Genomic DNA, 13639 nt, shown 5'->3' on the forward strand with positions numbered 1-13639 from the left:
TTTGAATCCACAGTTTGGCCACTTAGTAGCTGGTGATTGTTTTACAAACAGATCTCCTGTGGTTAAAACAAACAACAAAAAGAAAAGTGAGAGACCCCCGATTTGTACTACTTGCTCATTTCCGTGGTGTAAACCCTCCCACGGTGAGTATTAGAAGCCATCAACGTGAGGAGATGGCTGGGAGAGCAGGAGGGCCGCATGGCGGGAGCTCTGCGGGTGAGCCAGCCCTGACAGGTGTCTTCACTTAACCCTCGTGTTATCTTCATCTCTAAAATGGAACAAATGCCGGCAACCAGGGCTGAACCAATTAAGAAAGCACATGGAGTCCCACGGACGCTGCTGGCTACGCAGTGACGTTTGATAAACGCTGGCTTTTATTATTACAAGACCAGAAAAAGGATTTTTCTGATGTTGACTTTGGCCTTTTTCTAAAAAGTCAGAATGCCCCTGTTAGAAAGCCTGCCAGTGAATGTGGCCTTTGGAAGCATGGCCCCGTCTGGATAACCAGGAGCACAAAATAATGAGTCATCTAGAGCTTTAACAAATGAGAGATGAGATGTGTTTGTGGGGCCCCCTTACACACACACACACACACACACACATACACACATACACACACACACGCACGTGCGCGTGGCTCTTGTGAGCTTTAACTCAGCAGGACTCTGGCCTTGCTGAAGAACGACCCAGTGACCTGCTTATTCTCCCTGGCCCCTGCCTTACCACAGCAAGGAAATCAGAGCGGCACGCTGTGCTTTTGCCTCTGACTCAGTTTCGGTTCCTGACAGCTACGGACTCTTGTTTTGGAGTCACAGCTTTGCCAGAGCAGTGACCACACTGGCTTTGCCTCGTGCTCGGGCCTATAAATAGAACTAGCCCAGAAGCTGCCCTGGCTCCCGGGGACGGGCCTGTCCCACAGCTCTTAGTGCAAATGTTTGGAACGTCTTCTGATGGCAAGACGCTATCTGATCCTATCAATAGCATCAAAATGAATTCTTTAGTGCTTTTAAAAAATGAAAACAAGAAACACTGCCCTTTGTCTATGCATCTAATGCTTATGTGCAGGGTCAGCAGAGTAGAAGTTAGGTGCCAGCTAGAAACAGAGGCCTGGTGGGTACATTCCTTTTTCTTTGAATCCTCACAACAACTAAATGAGGTAGATGTTATTATCCTCATTTCTCAGGTCCAAACTCTGAGCCTCAAAGAGGTTAAGTAACATAGCTGAAAAGACATGAAGTCAGTATAGCTATGTACCCATTCTACTCTCTCCCTCTTCTCCTTTCCCTCCATCCCTCCGTCTCCCTGCTCTGTTTCCACTCCTACTCTCCAGCTTCCCCTAATGCAAGAGATGAGCCGAGCATCCACTGTGTCGAAGGCCCCGTGTGTGACATTCACATGCAGTCAGGTGCAGCCTAGTGATGTTTCGGTCAGTGATGGACAACATATATAACACTGGTTCCATGAGACGATATCACCTGGTGACATTGTAGTCCGTTTATGTAATCACACTTCTTGATGTTTACACAGCCACAGAATCACCCAACAACATGTTCCTCAGAACATGTCCCCTTGCTTCAGCCTCATTACTGTGCTAATTTCTGCCATTTCCCGCTTGAAAAGGGCATGGAGCTATGGGCCAGCCAGGGCCACCTAAAGCTGGAGTCAGGCCAACGTCTGCTGGTTCCAAGGCCAGACTAACCACGAGGAAGTTTGTGTGTCTACACGTCACAACTACAAGGTACTTGAAGGCAGTGTCTGCATATGTGGATGGGTCAAGTATGTGGCTACATTACACACACACACACACACACACACACACACACACGCATAAATACCAACTTATTTTCAGATGGTTGAGTTGGGGCCAACCTAAAGTTGGAAAGAAAAAGAATCTGACTTCAAAGTTTATGCCATATTTACAGGTTAAAGTCCAAGACATATTTGGATGAAATAACAGTCACTATCTGCTGAAAACAGTTGTCACAATTATTAAAGAAAACTTCCAAGCTATTATCAAAGGCCTCAGGGTCCCTGAACTGATGATTCCAGGTGAAATATAAAAAGCTCCAAGAAGCCAAACAACATGTTTTCCTTCTCCCGGGTCCTCCAATTGATTGCTTCACTATTCTCCAATGCTTTGGGGAGAACCACACTTTACAAGTCTAGGGGGTCATACTTGGAGCCATGATAATCATGATGATCATGGCAATAAAAGTAGCCCCAGAAGCAACCGAGGAAGGTCCATCATGACCCAGCCTGGCTCCAGGCAGCCGCCTGTGTGGCTCAGGATGAGCCGAGGAGGGTGTGGAGGGGTGGCAGAGGCTGTGTTCCTCCAAGACAGCTTGCTGCTCCCTCCACAGAAGTCTCATTCCAAAGATTTTTTTCGGAACATGGCCTTTGGGCCACCTTAGGAAAACTGGTCCCTTTAAACTCCATGGCCCCCGAATGGAACTCCCCAGCCCCTATGACCTGTGGCCGTTCATGCAGGAGCCAATAGAGTAAAGCGAGAGGCTGCCAGGTGCTGTCTAGGAACGAGGTGATGGGTGGGTGGGTGTTAATGGTAAGCTGCCCTCTCCCCTGTCGATCACCGGTACAATATTCCAGGCCCTGTTCAGGTAGTTTTTGCCCATCACTTTCGTCCTCTGAGGCTTCTGAGAACTAAGACAGGCCATCTTTGTGAAAAACCAAAGGAACCGTCAGAAAAATTCTCAGAAAGGCCCCAAGCCACCAGAGTAGGGCAGTCAGTGTCTGCAGCACAAGAGCGCACCTTCACTCCTTGCCACGCACACACAGGCTTCACACAACTCTGGGGCCCCGTGGTCTGCCTCGGTGCCCCTCCTGGGCCTCAAGCACATGCCAGGTGGGAGGAGAACTCCTCTCCCCGGCTCCACACCGTGGCTCTGGGCGAGCGTGGGCTGTGGGTTGCACAACTCAGACGGCTGCCTGCCTGTCTCTCCCGCCTCTGCTGCCCCTGGGGCGCCCCTCTGCCTCAGCTGCTCTTGCGCCACCCAGGCCCCAGTGCCTCGCACCCTCCCACTGGAACTGCCGCCAGGGATCGACCCTGTCACAAAACCAGTTGGAGTCCCACTGCCACGAGGCTGAGCCCAGGACTAATTGGCGTCTCTGAACTGAGGCCATGGACTCCGGAGCCAGCCTGCCTGGGTCAGATCCTTCCTCCTCCACTTTCTAAGTGCGTGAACTTGAGCAAGCCCCCTGACCTCGGTCTCCTCCTCTACAACACGGGGCTCCTGCACCTTTATGGGGTTGGTGCCTGACACATAGCAAGCGCAACTGGTCCACAGGAGACTGGTTCCAGGACACCCAAACACACCCCAAACCTGAAGATGCTCAAGTCCCTTGTATAAAGTAGAAGAGTGAGCCAGGCGAGGTGGCACATGCTTGTAATCTCAGCATTCGAGAGGCTGAGACAGAAGGATCGCGGTTCGCGGACAGCCTCAGCTACTTAGGCTCTTTGCAACTCAGTAAGACCTTGTTTCAAAATAAAGAATAAAAAATAGGGCTGCGGTGTAGCTCAGAGGTAGAATGCCCCTGGGTTCCATCCCAGCTACTGCAAAATAACAATAATAATAATAAAATAGAATAATATTTGCATATAAATCATGGACACTATTACAGACTTTAGCCCATCTCTGGGTGACTTATAATACCCAATACTATATATACGTGTTAATACGGTATTATTTAGGGAATAATGACAACCAAAATCTGTGTTCAGTACAGATGCCTCCCTCGCTCCTGGAATATCTTCAGTCTATAGTTAGTTGGATGCACAGATCCAGGCCCTGCAGACGCTGAGGGCTGACTGCTCAGGAAATCCTGCCTTTATTATTGCTGCCTTTCAGGTCTAGTCCAAGCTGCTCCCCCGCTCTTACCCCTTCCTCTCCTTTCCAAGGCCTGCCCTGAGCATCAGCGAACACTCGCCCCCAGTAAAACCCTCTTTTCTGCCTCTCCCTTTACATAGGTGGCATCCCTCCTCTGTGGGGTCACTGCCTGCCACCACCACCCCGAGCTCCAGGGCTCTGCTCGTGCCCACACCCCCCTCTCCTGCCCCAGGGCCCCTTGGGCAGCCTGTGCTCAGCCACTTGGCCCGGGGCCTCCGACTCTTCACTCTATCAAGCATCTTTTTTTTTTTTTTCAAACATTTTGTTTTAGCTACATTTACTAGGTCATCAGCAAATGTACTTTCTTTACCCCTCTTCACCGATGACTCACACACTCACCCACTAATGTTTCCAAAGAGCACTAAAGACCCCACAGCTCTGGAGCAGGCCTGTTTCCTGTCTAACTGGCCAGGGTTCCTTCACTTTGAAAAAACATACAATACACATGGGGTGTCTGTGAAACCTCGGCCATCAGGCCTGGAGCCCGCAACTGCCTCCAGACCTGCTGTGCTCCAACGGCCCCGGGCTGCTCTGTCCTTGAGTTTTCTGGAAAAGCAGAGTGAACACCCAGGGCGACCACGCAGCAGCGAGCCCCTCGCTGGGCAGCACCTCTCACTCACAAGTGGCCTGGATGAGGAGCAGGTGTCCTGGCTGGACGGGGCTCAGACCCAGCGAGGACCGCCCCACACCTATGGCAGGCCAGGCTTGCAGAGCTGTAGGAAGAGGTGCCAGGCAGCCCAGAGCCCAAAGGCCTTGGCCGAGATGGGCCGAGTGTGAGCCGGACATGGAACAGGTGACAGGGCAGTGACAGGGCAGGACCGGCAAAGCAGTGGCCGCCGGGCAGCCGCTCAGCCATCTGCGTGGGCTTATTAGGCACTTTCTACGTGCCCAAGGTGGGAGATGCTTTGGGGAAGAAGCCAGAATTGCCCCTGGCATTGGGGCTTTAAGATAAGCCCTGGCCCGGCAAGCTGGGCAGATAAGACAACACCACGCTGCTGCACTGGCCACAGAGACAGGGAGCACGCAGAGCCTCGCTGCTGGCTTCTAGCTGTGGGGAGGCAGGGGGGCCTCCTGGAAGAGGGAGCAGCACTCACAGTGTAGCCTCTTGGTCGCACAGATAGTTTATCCCTTGGCTTCGCCATAGCAGCTCAGCTTCCTGGTGACTTCTCCTAGTGGGCTGAGAAGCCTGTGATACTAGTTCTCAAGCCTTTGACTACTTGTCCGGCACCCATGAAATGCCAGGCACTGCTCTGGACTTGGAGAATGAAGTAGAACAACCCACACCCTCCAGGAGCTGCCGTTCCCACCGGGGAGAGACAGCATGAGCCAGAATCAGAAAGCCACGTGGTGTGTGAAAAGTCAGACTCAAGCTGGGCGTGGTGGCGCACGCTTGGAATCCCAGCTTTCGGGAGGCTGAGACCGGAGGATCGTGGTTTGTGAACAGCCTCAGCTACTTAGTGAGGCCGCTCGCAACTTAGTGAGAGCCTGTTTCAAAATAAAGAATAAAAAAAAATAGGACAGGGGGTATAGCTCGGAGGTCGAATGCTCCTGGGTTTTATCCCCAGATATGCAAAAAAAAAAAAAAAAAAAAAAGAGAGAGAGAGAGAGAAGAAAAGTAAATTGGGGATGGCTAGAAGCCACTTTGAAAGTGGACAGGGAGGACAGCCTGGGGAGGAGGTGATGCTACAGCCTAGACTGGAAGGAGGTGAGCAAAAGGGGCAAGGTGAGTCCTCCCTCCCCCTCCCGCAGGCCACCCCAGGCTCAGCACCCAACCCACACACCCTGCGGAGTCTGGCCTGTGTCTAGAGGTGGTGGGCAAAGAGCTGGCTGCAGAAAGACTGGCTGCAAGTGGCCGGCAAGCTGGCTGCACAGAGAAAGCCCCCCCTGTTCCCCGTGCTACACAGCCCGCCGATGGTCTGGGGGTGCAAACCCACGGGCAAGGTCTGGGGGTGCTCTGGGGACTGTGAAATGTCACAGCTGTGGAAGAGAACAAGCAGTCTGCCGCTGCCCCCACCCCAGGCAGAGTCCCTGCTGCCACCAGGCTTGGGGGATGTGCCCTGAGGAGGTGATTAACATACCAGGAACTGCAAAGGAAGCTGTGTGACTCCATCCTGCTTCTTCCTGCCCCGCCCCCAGCTGACCTGCCTGGTGGTAGAGCAGGTGCTGAGAGGAGGCCACCGTCCCCTCCCACTGGCCCTGGAGGACACGGCCAGGCTGCCCTCCAGGGCCCATGACAGGTCCCACCCAAAGGCTCTGACACCAGGTCCCAGATGGGTGGTGGCATGGCCCAGAAGGTGGACACCCAGACGGTGTCACAGCTGGTGACCCGCTCCCAACCATCCATGCCACTCCCATCAAGACTGTGAGTTCAGGGTCTCTTTCCCTCTGTGAAAGGAGCAGAGAACAGGAATCACCTGTAATTCCATCTTCCTGATGGAGACACTTCATTGTATAAGTGCTTAACTGTGCGCAGCAAATATTTTGTACCCACTCTATGACAGGGAATGGCATCCCAGCTGAGGTCTAAGGAGAATATAGGGGCTGCCGTCCAGTCTCCCTCCTATTCGTTTTTAACATGATTTAAAATAACATAAGCCGGGCATGATGGCACATGCTTGTAATCCCAGCATTTGGGAGACCAGAGGATCGCGGTTCGAGGACAGCCTCAGCTACTTAGTGAGGCCCTCTGCAACTTAGTGAGACCCTATTTCAAAATATAGAATAAAAAAATTATAGGGCTCGGAAATAGAATGTCCCTGGGTTCCATCCTCATTACCGCAAAAATAAATAAATAAAATAACATAACATAAAACAATTTTGGATCCTGTTTGTTTGGGGCTCAGCATCTTTTCCTGTCTGTCTGCCACCGTACTGCAGCCCTCCCCCCTCTACCTTTGGGGCATCTACCTCGCAGTTCACACACTACACATCCTATAATTGGGGCCATTTGAATTATTTTCTTTCTTTTTATTTTCTTTCTTTCTTTCTTTCTTTCTTTCTTTCTTTCTTTCTTTCTTTCTTTCTTTCTCTTTTTTGTGGTACTTCAAACAGTGCCAGAGGAAAAGGGTAAATTCTGTTTTGTCCAGGTGACCTGACACTCATCAAATCATCTAAAATCTTTATTCCAAAGCCTATTTCAGGTCTTCGCAACACTAATTTCTGGATTCACGTGGTGCAAAATAAACTTAATGCATCCCACTTTTTATGTGTTTCAGCTTAAGTCAACAAAGCAGTTTTAATTTCTCATTTAAATGCTATGTTATTAACCTGTATCATAAATATTATCTCATAGGGTTAAAGCTTTCTGACAGACAGAACCTGGCAGACATCTACCGAGGCCTTTGACTCGTCATAGACACACACAACATGGACCCATCTAATCTCCCCATGCCAATTACATACATATGTACCCTAAGCCGGGGCCCCCTTACATCGCCCCTGTTCAGCTTCGAAGCAGCTCAATGAGTCGTCGCCCTGATTCCTTTGCTAGGGGTACATGTATGTATGTAATAGTAATGAGGTAACATTGATGGGAACTTAGCTCATGTTAAATGTTTATACAATTGTAAATGTCATAATGTATTTTCTGTACTTACTTTTGGCCTGACAGATGTCAGGAAGTTACTAGACAAAGGGGGGAATGTGCCAGTATGGGGAATGGCCTAGGAAGATTTGGGAAAGCTCTGATTATTAATGTATTTCAAAAGAAAATAATTGGTATATTTCAAAATAGTTGTGTCAAAATGGAGGCAGACATGGATAAAGAAAGGACTTGGTTTCTGCCTAAAACAGGCAGCTATTCCAATGTAAATTAACCTAGCTCAAAGTATTAACAAGTCAACAGAGGAGAGCCAGGGCTTCCTCTTTCTAAAGACAGATCTACATGATGATCTAGGGGGGATGGGGCAGGGTTTGACCTTGGCCTTCATGAAAGGAGACACCTCACCACACCTTGCTAGGGGAGGTACCTTACAGGGACGTTCACTACGTCAGAGTCACGCAAACAAGATGGAGGTCATGGATATAGAAGGCCAAGTCCACGTGTAAGCCCTTTGGTGTACTCATTCGAGTCATCCCCTCATGCCATCTTGGCATGGGGCTGTATTTCTATTTTCCGTATTTCTATCTTTCTAATAAACTACTTTAAATCTTCAGCAACCGTCCAAGCGATGAATACTTATTCTTAGCTTAGGACAAGAATCCACGGTTTTTCTGTTTGTCTGTCTGTGTGGTGGTGGGGGGGGGATTACTTCTCCCCACACACACACCACGCACATTTCACCACCCCGCAACAGACCACAGGGATGCAGACCTCGCTCACCCACATACCGGCTACCTGTCCATCACCTCCCGACTCAGCTTATCTCTAACTGGGAACAGTGACAGTACCCGCCTCACAGGCTGAAGCCTAGGGCATGCTCAGGACCTCCTGAGCCACGGAGGACAGGAGTGGCTGTCACCGCACTTAAAGAGCCCTCGGCCCACCCCAAGTCCAATCCAGCCCCCCAGCCAGCCTGGGGCCACAGGGGAGCTCTTTTTTGTGGATCTGGGGATGGAACCCAGGGGCATTCAACCTCCGAGCTACACCCCCTGCCCCATTTTTTATTCTTTATTTTGAAACAGGGTCTCACTAAGTAGCCTCACTAAGTAGCTGAGGCTGCCCGCAAACCGTGACCCTCCTGTCTCAGCCTCTCGAATGCTGGGATTACAAGCGTGTGCCCCACACCTGGCTGGAGCTCTTGATCTCGATGGCCGGCCTGGCTCTCTCGGGGCCGCCATCCAAGGGCTCTGCACCTCACGGAGGTCACCCTGCGCTTACCTGGGAAGGCCCCTGCCACTAGCCTCTGCGTTGCCCGGCCGTGTGGCCTCTACACTGTCTTCTAGAACACCGGAGAAAAGAGGAGCCAGACTTGGCCTCCATGGGCCCATGTGGACAAGTGGCCCAGTTCCCGGGAAGTTCTAGGCATGGGAGGTAAATAGAGCTCCTGAAACAGGCCCAGCAGGGGACCAGAAAACAGCTGGGAGAGGGCGCGCCTCACTGCCTCGAGGTCCCCGGCTGTGCGGGAGCTGGAGGGACCTGCTCCGATGCCCATGCCCTTCATGGGCACCAGGAGGCACCCGGGCCCACGGCAGGGTGTGACAATGGTGGCGAGGACCTCCATTGCTGCTTGCCGGGTGTCTACTCTGTGCCAGTGATGGGGTCAAGCCCCCTCTCCATATTACCTCCTGCCCTCAGGACGGCACCAAGAGCTAGGACTTTCTACCCCATGTTACAGACAGCTTTGACAATTCAAAGCTCGAAAGAGTGACCACACAGTTCCTAATACACATCACTGGGCCTACTGGGTCCATCGCCCAAGCAGCAGTCTCTGGGGGCCAGCTACCTTGTCAGAGTACGTTGGTGGCTCCGTGTGGAGGAGGAGGCCGAGCGGCAGGTGTCTGGCCGCACCCAGAGCATCTGGGTTGTCTCTGTCACTCTGGAAAGGGTGCAGTGTCCTCATGGCATTTGGGAGCCCTTCTCCAGGACCCAAGAGACCCAGGCTAGGGGTGAAGGCTGGGAGCTCCCTACCCCAGCATCCTCTTTGCCCCTCCCCGGCTGTTGCTCTGGTCTGGGCTCCACTCCTGCCACTCTGAGAAAAAGCCAGGCAGACAGCCTAAAGGGGGGCAGCGACCTTTCCTCGGGTGCTTATCAACAAGTCACCTGGTGTCTGGAGTCTCAGGGCTGTCAAGACCATCTGCTCCCAGGTAGGTAAACTGAGGCCCATAGAGGGACAGGAGCCCCAACCTGCTGCTAGTTCGGAGCTCTTTCACCTGCTGGGCGGGGCAAGACCTGGGTGGAAAGGAAGATCTCAGAGGTCCCATGGGGAGGCAGAGGTCCTGGATCCGGGGATCCTTCCAAACACTGCTTCCTTGTACAGTGAAGAAGCCGTGTTAGACACGGCCACCCTTGCAAAGGGGCAGGCAGGGGTGAAATGCATCACCCCATCCACATGTACACACAGCAGCTCAGCACACCTAGGCCCGGGACTAGGCTGCCCGGGGCACACCTTTTTCTAACTTGCCCACGAGCTTCTAGAGGCCACCTGTAGCTCTGACTCCTCACCTGTCATAGAGGGCCCTCCAGCTGGCCGGGGACTGTGGGTTAGGCTGGTGTAATGCCCCCTTCCCCCAGGCCTTCATGGGAGGGCGCTGTGCTCTGGGAAGGCCCGCCTGGGCCCTGGGCTAAACCCTCCTCCCCTGGGCTGGGGGCTGCTGGGATTCTGTTCCCATTTCCGGGGCCCTTTCCTCAAATTGTGCCTGTCCCTGCCAGGGCCACTTGCACCTCTCTGGGCTCCTGCCTCTCTGCCCCTAGCCCGGGCCCACACATAAGTGGGGCTGCCATACCTGCTCAATCAGGCCCTCAGGACTCTGACCCAGCTTTCCTGTGCCCCCCCCCATGCTGTGTGTGCACCACGTCCCAGGGCATGGAGCTAGGAAGCCCCACACGCGTGGGCCAGCCCTGGTGCCAACCTCCCTGTCGGGGGGGGGGGGCTGTCGCAGGCCGGTATCCAGCCCACCTTCCTCGTTGAGCCATGCAGTGGTGGAAGTGACTGTCCTCTGCCCCTGCCAAGGGCTGGCGAGGGGCAGGTCTTGAGGAGGATCTGCCTGCCTCTAAAGCCGGGCCCAGCCCCTGCACCATCCCAGCCAGCCCAGAAGGCCTCAGGGGAAGAGGAACACTGTTGGAGAGGCTGGGCGCCGGGCCACCCCAGGCCACCAGACAGCCATCCATGGTGGATCCTGACACTTCTAGGCCTGGGCTTTCTCCTTCTCTCCTGTTCCTCCATTCCGAGGTGCGGAGCCACCCAGCCTGACAGGCTGACGGAGGACTGAGGGATGGAGAGCTTGGAGTTTCATGTCTCCTTTCTTCCAGGGGCTCAAAGCACTTTTATAAGCATTAAACTCCTTCATCCACCCTAGCTGTTGTCTTGTTTGTTCTTTATATTCTATTATTAGCTGAGGTGTTGTGTTTAATCCTCAGGCAATGCACAGCAAGGGGAATCCCCACGCCAGGCGTGGGGGAGGCAGGGACGCAAGGGCCAGGTCCCACCCAGGCCTGTGCCCAGCCCTCCTCCTCCTTGGGCTGCCTCGGGCCAGGGGCAGCCGGCAGGGGAGGTGTCCTGGGAGGACAGGGAGGAGTTGAGGTGGTGACTAGGGCAGAGGGTGTGAGGAGCCGGAGCACTGCACAGGAAGTCAGGCAGCCGGGGCGGCTGTGCCACTGTGGGGGGGCATGGTGCCTACAGCCCCTGCTTTAGTCACAGGACAAGGAGACTCTCCCGAGTAGCAAACCACAGCCAGCGGGAGCATCTTGTAAACCCTAAAGCTCTGCACCGATGTCCAGGGCACTGTTTCGCTCTGTAGCATCGGGGAAGGAGCCTGGTCCCTCTTCCCACACAGCCCTGAGCCTGAGTCCCTTGGCCCAGAGGTCAGAGGGGAGGACGGGGGAGGAGCCTGAGCGGAGGGCCCTGCCAGGGACAGCCTAGTTACTTGCGTCCTCTTTAGGCTGGCCACTCGGGGCGAGGCCCGCACAGTGCAGCGTGTGGGTCGCTGACACGGTGCCTTCTGCCTAGAGCCTGAGCAGGGCTCATTTCTCGGCACTCAAGATTGTTGTCTGTTGTCACGCTTCACCTGTGGTGTCGAGTCTACAGAGACCAGCTCTCTCCGCAGGGCTTGCCCTGCCCCTTCTAGCAGGAGAAACCACCATTCTTCCCAAATAAATATAGTAATGATTCGGGTCCCCAATCCTTTGTCAACTATTCCAAACTCCCACAAGCTCTGAAAATTTAAGGTGTTTTTTTTTTCATAACTTAAAACCTGGTCTAATCACCTATGAGGCTACCTGTAGGCTTAATTATTACTGCTTAGGGTAGTCTTCATAAATTTTTGTGAGGAAATATTGTGTTTGATCATGAGGCCTTTGTATGTGTGGTGCTGGGAATTGAACCCGGGAGTATTCTACCTCTGAGCTATATCCCTAGCCCTATTTTATCTTTTATTTTGAAAACTGCAGGGATGTCAGAAGGCTAACCTCCCTGCAGGACCTCGCTTAGGCTCCCACCTGTGGAAAAGTCTCCACCAGGACAGAGCCACCCTGGGTCGGCCTGGGGCCAAGAGGACGCAAGTAAGTAGGCTTAGTCTCACTGAGGCTGAGGTGGGTGAAGCTGACCTCAAACCCACGATCCTCCTGTTGTTACTGGGTAATAATTTTCACCTCAGCTTTCAGAAAGAAAGCATGAGTGGGGGAACCTGAGCGAGGGAAGGCACAGTGTAAAGGAGGCCATGATAAAGAAGGGCGTTGGTTTATGTTCCAGAGGAAAGCCTCTGGAGTGGCCATTTTAAGAGGAAAGTGTCATGGAGTTCTTGGCATGAAAGCCTTATATTCCGTCTGGACACTTTCTTCCTCGTGCATATTCTAGTTGGGGTGGTTGACTGTCTTTCTCTGGACACGCCTTGCTGCATCAGGGTGGCTATGCCCTGTTGGAGATTTTTCCACAGGGTGGGGGCCTAAGCAAGTCCCTGCAGGGGGGTTAGCCTTCTGACATCCCTGCAATTTTCAAGCCATAGATAATTTCATGTCAAAGGGGCTGTTTAGCGTCTTCTCTCAGGTGCTCTGGGTCTTATTCCTATTTTGCCCATCTGCTCATCCCTATCTATTTACTTAACACTGTCATTAGATTGCCTTTCCAAAAATCCAGAAACACATGCATGCTGAAATCAGGTTTCTGTTAAGAAATGACAGATCTGTGATCACCAGCACTGCACATTGGCTTGGCCATGTCCTGGTCACTGTACTAAGCATCGCATGGACTTCAGTTCATGGGGTACCAACAGCTCCATTTCCATGTTATAGATGCAGAAACCAAAATCCAGAAAGGTTAAGGGAACATCTCAACACCACATAGTTAACTAAGGGTTAACTAGGGGTTGTCAGATTTGAATCTAGACAGCTGGGGACTTTGGAGCCCGCAGGCCATGCCTGCTCCTGCCCAGAGCGGCCCAGCTGGAGTGCCCTAGGAGCAGCCCAGGTTGAATCTGTCCAGCCCATCAGGAAAGAGCTTAAAATAGAAGAAGTTCCCATGGAAAGTTTTAAGATTCCACTGGATTGAAACCAGATGACCCTGTGCAAGCAGACGTCACCAGCAGGCACAGGGGCTGGGCCTGAGCTGGGTTCTCCCTGCCTGTTCCCAGCCTGTCCCCGGGAGGGACTGCCCTGGGGGGTGCAAACAGGCCAGCGGGGAAGGAGCCCAGGGACCCTGGACACCAGACGGGCAGGGCTGGATGACGGGAAAGGGCCGGAGATGATTTCCCTGCGGGGAGAGAAGTGTCCCCATACTTTCGCTGGCTCCATCTGTTTTCCAGTTACTAAAGATGAACTTTGGGGGAGTATCCCCCACCATCACATTTTATAGTCATTTCTGTGCTCCTCTCTGTAGTCCATTGCATGTTCCACCATATAGTAATCATGCACGTATCCTGTGCTGAACTGACCCACAGACTGTGCTGTGATCCACTGCGACAATCTCCCCTGACCCAGAAACTAAACCCACTGCAGCTCCTACAAGGACAAGGCCATTGGGAACCTTTGAGTCTGAACTGGGTTTTACATGCTATTAGGCTGGGCATGGCTGATCATAGCTGGGTATGGTGGTACATGCCTGTAATCCCAGTACTTGGGAGGCTGAGATAGGAGGATCACAGGT

The sequence above is a fragment of the Muscardinus avellanarius genome (genome assembly GCF_963383645.1).
Source record: "Muscardinus avellanarius genome assembly, chromosome: 15".
Classification (NCBI taxonomy): domain Eukaryota; kingdom Metazoa; phylum Chordata; class Mammalia; order Rodentia; family Gliridae; genus Muscardinus; species Muscardinus avellanarius.